Raw genomic sequence first — 10,844 nt, 5'->3', positions numbered from 1 at the left:
AAAAAAACAAGCAGTATCAATTAGGCTACATTACAGAACTGTTTTCTAAAGCAGAACCATGCCGGGTTGCTTAGCTGTTTATCTACAATATAACAATATGAGTTCTTGACAGACCAGATTTGTGGCAGTTAGATACCAATTTAATTTAATTACACAACACAACTGCAAATCCTTCACTTTCTCCTTAATGGAAAATTGGCTAGTTCGTTAATCCAAAACCTTATTTTGTACTAAATAATATGACAATAATACTGCAATTGACCACAGTTAACTCCTTACAGCCCTTACATACGAGCTGTTTTTAACAAGGACAAAGTAGGAAGTTTGTTTATGCTAATTGCTGTTAATGCGGTAAAATCCCACGCTGCATATTTGTGTACTTATTAGTATGTCGCAATAATACGCCATCCCTGGTCACTATGGTAACCAAGTAGGTCGTACCACTTTGGCATGCTGTTTAGAATGCAGTTGCACTTGACAGTGAGCATTATTGGCCTGGGACATCAAAGTTTGCACCCCTTTGTTTTTGGGTGTTCAAACAAACAAACAAACAAAAAAATGGCAAGATCAGCATAACGGTTTACCTGTACTCTTTAAAAAATGGTACGAAACTTGCTGGTACCATTCATTGTTGCTGGGGTGGTACCCTCCATGGTACACCTTTTGTACCTTTAGTTTGTATCTTTTACCTAGGATGCGTGTAATGTACCTTTAAAGCTTTACTCTAAAAGGTCGTTGTGGTCCAATTATGTACCTTAAAACTTTTTTAAAGATATATTATAGCCACATTTCCAGGTGAAAGATGCATATTAAAGGTACAGATGGTACCGATATCACCCCACAAACAAGGAAGACAGACAAGTTCATTACTCTTTTTCTGACAGCATACAAAACAGAATTTGTTCAATCGTGTTTGAAACCTACAGTCTAAATATAACAGCAGCTAACAGTTATCTTTCTTAACAAGCTCAGAAATTTGCATCCTGACATTCTCTGGTTAATTTAGTTGAAAGTCACTTATTAGATGCTTAATTACCTTAAACAGACAACACATGTTTACCTTGGTATAAGTCACATGGAAAGTCTAAAGCAGATTGCCGTGATCAGGAATACAGCTTTCAGAAGGGTTCGAACAGAAAATATTGACATTTCACTGAGCTGGAGAAGAACATATCAAAGTGTTTAGGGAGATCGCTGCCAGCAGCAATGGATGAAACGAACAGTAACTTTATCATAATTTTTGTTATTTGTGATGATAAAGGAACAAATGTAAAACTTAACAAACTTAGCAACAAAAAAAAAGATGCTTCATTGGGTTAATTTTATTGGGATCTTTTTGAAGCAAGGATGTGCAAACTTTTGCATTCAGCTGTATCCATCAAAGCTGTTGTTCTTGAGAGGGAAAATACAACGAGTGCGGAAGTTGAACAACACGAAGCTTGTTATTGTTTAGATGCTGAAAGTTGATGTTAGCATCCCGGGTGTGTTTTTGGGCCAAATGTTTTTTTTTTTTTTTTTTTTTTTTTTGGAGCTTACATAAGCAATTCAGAGAAAATGGTATGTAGCAGCTAGGCAACCTCTTTCCACTGCTTTTTTTTTTAAAACTCAAAATTGGAAAAGAAATGGTCCAAAATACAGACATTTTGGGTAAATAATTTACAGGAACATTCTTTGTTAGGCAATAAACAGATGTGGCCATAATTGTGTTGTTTGTTAAGCCCAGCTGAACCTGTCCAGGCAGACCAACAGGTCTGTATAATGTTCACATTGTCAAACAAAGTTCCCTGAGCTCCCTGGCAGTGATACAGAGACATGATAAAATTCTGTCTGTCGTGCCCCTTAGCTTGAGGGGACACTGTTTTACACACACATTTATGGCATTTGGCAGACACCCTTATCGAGGGCGACTTATATTTATTTCATTTATGAAACTGAGCAGTTGAGGGTTAAGGGTCTTGCTCAAGGGCCCAGCAGCTTGGCAGTGCTGAGATTTGAACTCATGACCTTCCAGTCAGTAGGCCACTGTTTTAACCACTGAGCAACCGCTACCACTACTGAGTGTCTGTCAGTAGAAAAGAAACACCCTTGCTGAGGCGGTGATTGGCTGCCATCCAGACTCTTCATCAGAGCTGTAGTGATTTTTCACTGATGCCCTGTAGTGCCATCATGCCTGCAGCTCAGCAGATATCTTGACTCAGTCACATGGTATGGTGGAGATTTGTCTGCTCATCATTCACATGATGATGAAGTCACCAACCTGCCTACAGAATATCAGTCTGTAGGCAGGTTGGTGACTTCATCATCACGTCAAATAAAGAAGTGAATCAAGAACAAATGACCATTGACGTTATAAAGGAAAGGGTCATTTCTGGTATACCACTGTGTCAAGTGTCTCACACACTTTTTTCCCCTTTTTGTCCAGCTATATTACTTCCTCTTTGTTTATAGTCAATTAAGCTACCGGTTACGTCAGAAGCCAAACTTCTGGTGACGTTGACCTGTAGTCAGTTAAACCTCTTAAACTCCAAGAATCCATCCAAACTTACCTTCCTCATGCTCATAACTACATTAGTTAGTGTAATTACTTAATAATTCATAGTATTAACTGCGTAATAATCATTTAGGTGGGTTTCAAGAGCCTATATCACAGCTGGTTTAATCACACTTCTGAGTTTCAATACTGCTTTTAACTTCCCCTCTCGGAACAGTGTATTGATAGACCAATGAATGAAAATCTGGCTAAGTACAGTGCTTTCATATATGCAGCATTTAGTTTGTTTGAATGGAACCCTAGTGTGATCTTCCAATCAGTGTGGTCCTTGGTTTTGGACTGCAGCATTTTTTTTTAGATGTGAGCTGCTATACTGAGACAAAGGACAGAGCTGTAGAGCTGCAGAAATGCCATGTGCTCTAGAGATTTGGACCAAAGAACAAAGAGTGAATATAAATGATGGATGTGACAGACGAGATGTTTTAAATTGTTTTTATACAATTATCTTATAATTTATGGGAAAAAAAACAAACCAAAAATATACATTTTGCTCTGATTTGGACTCGACAAAGGGACTAATAGGTGTTAAAGCACTCTTAAATGCAGCAATAATTCAATTAAATTCCATTTTAGTTGTACAGCACTTTTACCAATGGACACTGTCACAAAGCAGCTTCACAGATATCTGGATATAGATTCAGATTTATCTTTAATGATAAGCGAGAGGTAATGATGGCAAAAATCCCTGAGATGACATGAGGAAGAAGCTTTGAGAGGCACCAGTCTCAAAAGGAACCCATCCTCTGCTGGGTGACACCGGATAGTGCTGCTATGATAAGGATGTTGCAAAACACCTACAACTACGCAAAAAGGTTTTGCAGCTATGCTTGAAGTCCATGTCTTCATCACATCTGTAAAAATGCATGAAAAATTGGACAGTCCAGCTGGACATTATTTATTATTAATTTTAAAATTGTCAGAGAAAACACAAAATTGTCTGAGAAAATTTGCTGTCTAACGTAATGGTGAAGGAAATGGCCATTAATCTGCATCAGGGACCACATCTGAGATCTAATAATATAATAATATTATCTTTAATATTTATGTGTGTTTTATTTTCATTTTCATTCAACTGTTATGTGCTGCCTTTGGCTACATTTTCTGGTTTTGGGGGAATTTTTATGGCAAAATCAGAAACAGTTGGTCATGCATATAACTTTAACAGTTTATTGTAACATAAAAAGTTGCATATTACTTCTTTTATATATTTTCTATTGCCCAATTTTTTATTTTTTTTTTTAGGAAGAACATTTTTAACAGCTTTACTTGGTATTGGTCAAAAAAGCAAATCATTCAAATCTGTTTTTGTTAATATATTAAATTTTATTTTGTTAATATATTAAAATTTGTCTAAAATAATTGGATGGAAACCTGGCTAATGTGCCCAAGTGGCATCTTCCAGTACAGCAAGGAGCCTGCAAATTGTTTTTTTATTGGAGCACACTTGCCCAAGTGACACAGTAACACTGTCATATCAACCTTCTACCCATCTAATTATCACAAAAACATAATAAAGATGCATTACCCTTCATCAATACATGAAAACGTTGTCTAGCTAAAAGCCACTTTAATCTTGTAGCTTTTGCAGCAATAAAGTATTACAACATCCCTGAATATGGCCACAGGAATTACCCCAAGGGAAATTGGGGTATGGAGCAAGAGGAAGTTAGAAACGGTGCATTAAAAACTGTTGTTTCTCAGTGAGTTAAGTCGTGAGAACTAGACAACATGGGAATGTGGCTGCTGAACATACAAGCAAGCTAATAACTGAGGCAAATAATTTGACTTAGCTAGCACATAGCTGTTAAGTCTTTTATCTAGACAGTGTAAACACTGACAGTGGAAATAAGACAGAACCACTGGGAATATCAACATTTCCCTCCCAAATTACATGGAAATAAATTAAAACTTCATATAACGAATATTTCACTGTATTTACACATTACACTGAATTTCCATGAGTTCCACTGTATTGAGAAATGTCAGCATTGTGTCACAACGTGTGAACTTGGTCAATGCTATAAAAAAGTTTCTGTGTCTGACGTGAATACCAGAATGCAACATTTCCATGGAATCTAATCATAACCAAGTTGACCCATGACCCCATCTGGATGTATCATTCTGTCCAGGGCTTACCTAGCACACTTGAGCCAGCTAATCAGGATCTCCTCTAAGCCCTAAGGATTTCTTGTAGCAGGATTTAGCACCCCAGTGTAGAGGACTTGAATATTTTAATCAGTCAACTAAAACATTCAGCCATGAGAATTAGTTTCACAGTACTATGCATCCAAACCAACATGGCTGTTCCGTAGCTCGTTACAGTTCATTTGTCTTCTTGGTGTTTAGCGTGGGTTGTGAATGGTGTATTCATACCGTGGCATTCCGATCCTCCTTTAATAAATCCGCAGAACTGGAGCGAGTGAGGCTCCGAATGCAGATCTGTCTCAGAAATGCCTGCTGTGTTTGTAAAAAGCGCCGCAGGCCTCCGGAGAACAACGCTGAACAACAAGGTGCATTGTATGTGAAGGCCCTTGGACATACCAAGATCACTCACCCACGCTGGCTCTCGTTTTCTAGCTTGGCAGAATCTGTGTGTGTGTGTGTGTGTGAGTGTGTGTGTGTGTGTGTAACTGGGAACATGACATTTAAATTTGTTGTGGTTTGAAAGGAATCAAACGCATGACAAGCCTGAAAGGTGATGCCCAGGTCTGAGGTCACAGAGGTCACTGTGCCGATGAAGCTCATGCTATCTGGACCAACTTATTTTATTTTAACTTTACAGCCCATACCGAAGTCTCCTAAACTCAAAGTGTACAAATTATCAATGTCTAGATTCTATGAATTGCAAGGTCCATGAAGAGGACCACTACAATACCACTTCTTATACTTCATTCCTCTTACATTACTGATTACATTTATTTTTATTAATTAAAGAATTAAGTCATAATTTTTATCCACTTATTGTCACTTTTAATGATGTAGAATGTCTGTGAAAAGAGTTCTTCCCCAGCCTCTCTTTTTCCTATCTATAATGAAGGTAATAATTTAAAAAAAAACTCTTTTTTTGTCATGTTACCGAGAAACTGCAAAGCTCATATAAATCAGAAAGTCCTCTTATATAAACCTGTGACCAATTAGAGCAACCTTCTGTCCAATTCGAATCAAGAATTCAGCAGAGCTTATTACGATAATAAGCTCACATCCGGATTTGTGCTGGTGTCGCTTTGGGTCTGTTGTATAATCAGCAATTTTGGTGGATGGTAGCTGAAGCAAAATAGTTAAATATTTCTCCAAAACACATGCAAAAGGCCTTAATTAGTACAAGAGGCAGAGCTTTCTGAATACACAGGCAACATGGTTGACAGGTGAGTAGAATCTCCTCCTTGTCCTGATTGGTTGCATGTAGGTGGTCCAACTCATGGGTTTTTGTCTCCCATTTATAGCATCAGGTGCCCCAAAGATTCATGTCAGAGCACATATTTTACTGAAGCTGCTGGAACATGAGTAGAAAGTTGAACCAATATTAGACACAGTGTTCTTATTTAAAAATCACTGACTGCACCTTTAAATGCTTATGTGGCTCTGATGTTTGCATTAAAGTAGATTTAGTAGATTATGGCAGGAAGCGGATGAAACATCAGGAGACTACCAAGAGGCAGGTCTAGACGATACAGAGTGAGTAAGAAAGGGTGAGAAGTGAGCGACCTGATATGGAGAATGATTATCTTCCATCTAACCCAGCTATCAGACACAGAAATAGACTGGATTGAAGGAAATGTCTCTTCCGTTTCCCTTCTCGCATTCTTCACCCTTTCTTTTGTGGAATTTTATTCCAGACACACATCCCAACTCTTGGCATGCTGGAAGTGACCGAAGTGTGTGTGTGTGTGTGTTTTCAAGGCGTGTCTCTGTGCCAGAGTTTATGTTTTCATTCATGTGAGGAGCAAGACGACGAGTCACAAGCAGGTCTGAGCATGTCAGAGTTGAGGCCTGTCTGCTTACACACTTACTCTCAACTCGACCAGTGTGATCAACACGACCTTTGGCTTTGACTCTTATGTAATTAACTTTCACTTATTCCACAGTGCTGTTGAATGCACTTGTCCTAACACATTATTGTTTCTAGAGCAACAACTTACACAGGGACTTGTACGGCAGACGTTCCACATAAACGTGTGTGATTGTTAATATAATGGTTGATCTTATGTTGTCTGAAACATTTATTTATCATTTAAGGAAGGAGTCTCCAGTGTCCAAGATTTCTGACATGGCAAGTACGGAGGAGATTACGCTTTGTGGTTTTATAGTAGCATGACAAGCTGATAGCAGGAACTAACTTGTTTCATGGATGTTCCACAACAGTAAATGTAACTATAAATGGATAAAAAATATGACGTACTGTTCTTTAATTTTATATATATATATATAATCAGATTGCTGTTGTATAAGAGGAATAAAACACTTTGGCATGTGATTTTATAGGAAAGTAGTCAGAACAAAATTATATGATTGTAATATGTCTCAAGAACCTCCTCACAAATTGTTATTTTTTGTGTTGAGTATCACGGTTTATCGTATCAGCACGGGTAATAATGTGAGGCAAAAACCATCACCTCTTCCTATAAACATGTCTGAGAGGCAGTACAGTAAGGCGTCACACCGTCACCGCCCACTCCATCTATCCCCATGTACACAGTGTCATCTTCTTGACATTTTATGAACGTTAACATGTTTGCCGTACTTTACCCATAATCAGTAGTTCAAAGAGTAAAATCAAAAAGCAGTTGAGGCTAAAGTCTGCGATCATTTCTTTCAAGCGATATATTAGCCTAACTGTGACAAGCTGCAAACAAGATTGATAACATATCATTATCTCTGTACGTGCCTTAAACATTTGCTCTTACTTGCCCTTTGAATAGGTTCACAACAGTAACACACACACACCGTATTATTCCCAAGGCCAGATGTATAAAGCTGTTTGTACCTGTTTTTAGGTATAATTTAGGTATACAAGCCTAAACGCGCAATTTAAGCACTGCGCATGAGGTGCGCTTCTTCCCCTTATAAATATGCCTATGAGGGAGGATCGTGCAAAAAGTGAGAAGTCACTGAATAAAGGGTGGAGAAATGGGAAGTGTGGCCCCTTTACATATTCCACTTGATGTTCTAAACTTTGGGAAATTATCTGCACCTGGTTTTGTGTGGTTCAAAATTAGGTGTAAATCAGTGCCATGCGTGCTGCTTAGTGTTTTATAAAGTGTTGCCAGGTGTGTGGTTTTCCTGCAGAATTACACTAGCTACACTTGAACTGCCAGAGCAAAAATTTTTTTTTTAATTTATTAATTTTTAATTTATGAAAAAATGTATAATAACATGAGACCATTAGTCAAATGAAGACCTTCATTATTTAAATTTTGCATTGTTTGTTGCAAATAGGTGCCACAAAAGTGTAGAATTTTTTATTTTTTATTTTTTTACATAATTTCCATTTTGTTTGATGCAAATGTTCCAGAGCTTAACGAGTGTCCGGATTCCTCTAGAAAAAAATTCTATTCAGTTCTAATTTATTCAACTCTGATTTATGTGGTGCATTGTAAGTAGTCACGTGCAAGTTATAATAATGTCTTTCCCACCTCGGAATGTTCGCCATGCAAAGTGGAAAAAAAAAACATGGACACCTCCACGAAGTCTGTCTTTTTTGCTCTGTGAGAGCACGTAAAGCTCATAAAAAGCTAATTTGAGTGCACTTTTACAGTTTCAGGCCTGAGTAGCTATTAGTTCGGTTTTACTATAGTAACCTTCAAACATTCATGCAACATGTTGGACTGAAATTGCAGCACAGCACCAACAGTGGACAATAGTGACTAGCATTAGCAACAAGCTAGCCAGCTGACAATAGCAAGTAACAATAACATCAACCTACCTGGTTAGCATTAGTGACAGCCTCCTCAAAGCAGCGATTAGCATAATCAGTGTTATAGATTTAACCAAGTACTGTGTCTGCCCATACTACTATAAACTAATTTAAAAGTAGAGAAGGAGTACTTTACACTGTTCGCAGTGGGAGCGGCCATCTTGATTTGACGTCACTCTGTAAACAGGGAAGGAACTGGTAGTTGAGAAGACTACAAGTTCAGTGAGCGTTTTCGGTGGCTTTTACCGGTTATAGGCGGGGAATTACAAGTTGCAACTTCACCTTAAACACAGCATTAATACTGCTGGTCCAGTTTGGGCTGCTTTTGTGATGCAGATCTGGTAACACAGGCATCAACACAAACTCAGCATGTTAAACAGAACTTTTCTGTCCAGAGCCAAAAACAAGAAAATTGGAGTAGTTTAACAGTTTAATTGCACACTTATTCATAATACACAGCCATCATTTAATTAAAAACTGATTAGTATTCAAATGACATATCAGCCGTATTAATATGCTCCAAACTGTTTACTTGTTCTGATTAGTCTTTATTTGATCAGAACTTTGTTTGTTAACATCTTCTTTTCTGAACTTGCATTTCCTCTTTAGTCCTAACCTGTCATTCACGGCTCTGTGGTTGACCCTTTGCACGACTTCACAGCGTGTTTAAACCGCAGATTAAGAGTGTACATTGACATGACTGACATGCTTTTTTGGGATAAAATCCGGGTACTTGCATCGGATTTCTTCAAATCCGTTAATTCTATTTAAAGTATTGTAGTGTGTTGTTTACATACCAGTTTGAACAATCTGCTGAAATCAGATAATGATCGGATTATTATCGTGCAAGTAAACACACTCAGTGATTAGTCCTGAATCAGATCCCATTTCAAGCGGTTGATGGATTCACAGGGAGACAGGTCTGAACAAGGACACGACCTGAGGCTTGTGTGTGTGTGTGTGTGTGTGTGTGTGTGTGTGTGAATGTGAGAGAGAGAATGTTAGTGATTCTGCAAGGAGGTCGGGGGTCAGGATTTGAGAACCTGAGGGCAGAGGAAGCTGCATTGTCTCGTTCCTGCAGCAAGTGAGAGGATTCCTGTAATCAAGAAAGTGCCCAAGACTTGCAATTATCTCACTACACCTACACCTGACTAGTGCTGCAAATATGCATCTGCCCCTTGTTCGTGTGTGTTTACAATGCTGAAGTTCTTTAGTTCTCAGAGAACTCTACCATATTAAGTTGGCTAGACTGCTGCTTCTCTTCCTGCCTTCAATCTGTACATTCCCTCTTCTTCCCTCCTTGGTTTTTATTTCTCTTTTCTCCCTCTTAGCATCAGGATCTGCCTCTGTCAGTTTCCTTGAAGCAAAAACAGGGATTTACGCTACGGAAGAAGGTGTTGATTAATTTTCTGTAACAGCAGCTCTGACAATAACGCAGCTGTAAATCACAGGTTTATAATAATGTGCTCCCTGTTGTATGGTGGCTGTTACACATAAACAGATTTAAATACATGTGTGTGATTGCTGATGTGGTGAAGTTTTCTGATTTAACATTTATGGAAGGAGTCTCCAGTGTTAGCACTTTGTAACAGTCAGAGGTAAAGCTGTAACATGGAGGATTCAGAATGTTCTTTAAAAACTAAAATATTGTAATCATTGGCAAAGAAGAAGAATTAAATGTGATGAAATGTAACATTAGATATAACTATAAACAAAGAAAAATATAATGTATCGTTCATTAATACGTTTTAAGAAATTGGTACAAGAGGAACAAAACACTTGCTCCTAAGTGTTTTATTCTTTACATAATTGAGAATATAGCACAGGATTTAAGGAATATATAATGTGATCGGATGCTGACGTATTTCTCAGGAGATAAATGCAAACATGTCCCATAATACTCAAATTCACTCTACCACTAGTTAAAGCCATCAGTAATGTTACTCCACATACTGTGTGATCTCAGTGCTTACGCACCAGAGTAGCCAGTGTGCCTCTGTTTTATATGTCACTTTGTAAACTGTGACACACCCACAAAAAACGTTGAAAGAATGAAAGAAAGAAAGAATTTGATGGACTTTAAAAAAAAGTTTTTAGTTACTAGTCTCAGCCTCAGATGCTCTGCCCATGGCTCACAAAGCATCTGATACGTACATCTTCTGTACACTTTTCTGGCCACAAGCTTCAGAATCTTGAAGGTTGTAATCTGATGGTTGGCTCTCTGCATTTCTATGTATACACACAACTGTGTACCAGTTTCAAGTGAGAAAACAATCTTTGAACATGGTGACACAATGAGCATTTCGGAGCAAGACGTAGTCTCTGGATTGAAAATTGTTTACAGAATCTTGGCTTTAAAATGTATAAAAGAGATTTGTT

The 10,844-nt window shown here is 38.0% G+C and overlaps 1 protein-coding gene across 1 annotated transcript in view; it reads left to right on the top strand.

The window, feature by feature from the left end:
• ppap2d (phosphatidic acid phosphatase type 2D) overlaps window positions 1-10,844 on the top strand; it is a 38,061-nt gene that overhangs the window by 799 nt on the left and 26,418 nt on the right. The window lies entirely within an intron of this gene.

Source organism: Pangasianodon hypophthalmus, chromosome 23 (assembly GCF_027358585.1).
Source record: "Pangasianodon hypophthalmus isolate fPanHyp1 chromosome 23, fPanHyp1.pri, whole genome shotgun sequence".
Classification (NCBI taxonomy): Eukaryota; Metazoa; Chordata; class Actinopteri; order Siluriformes; family Pangasiidae; genus Pangasianodon; species Pangasianodon hypophthalmus.
This window is presented reverse-complemented; position numbering and strand designations above follow the sequence as displayed.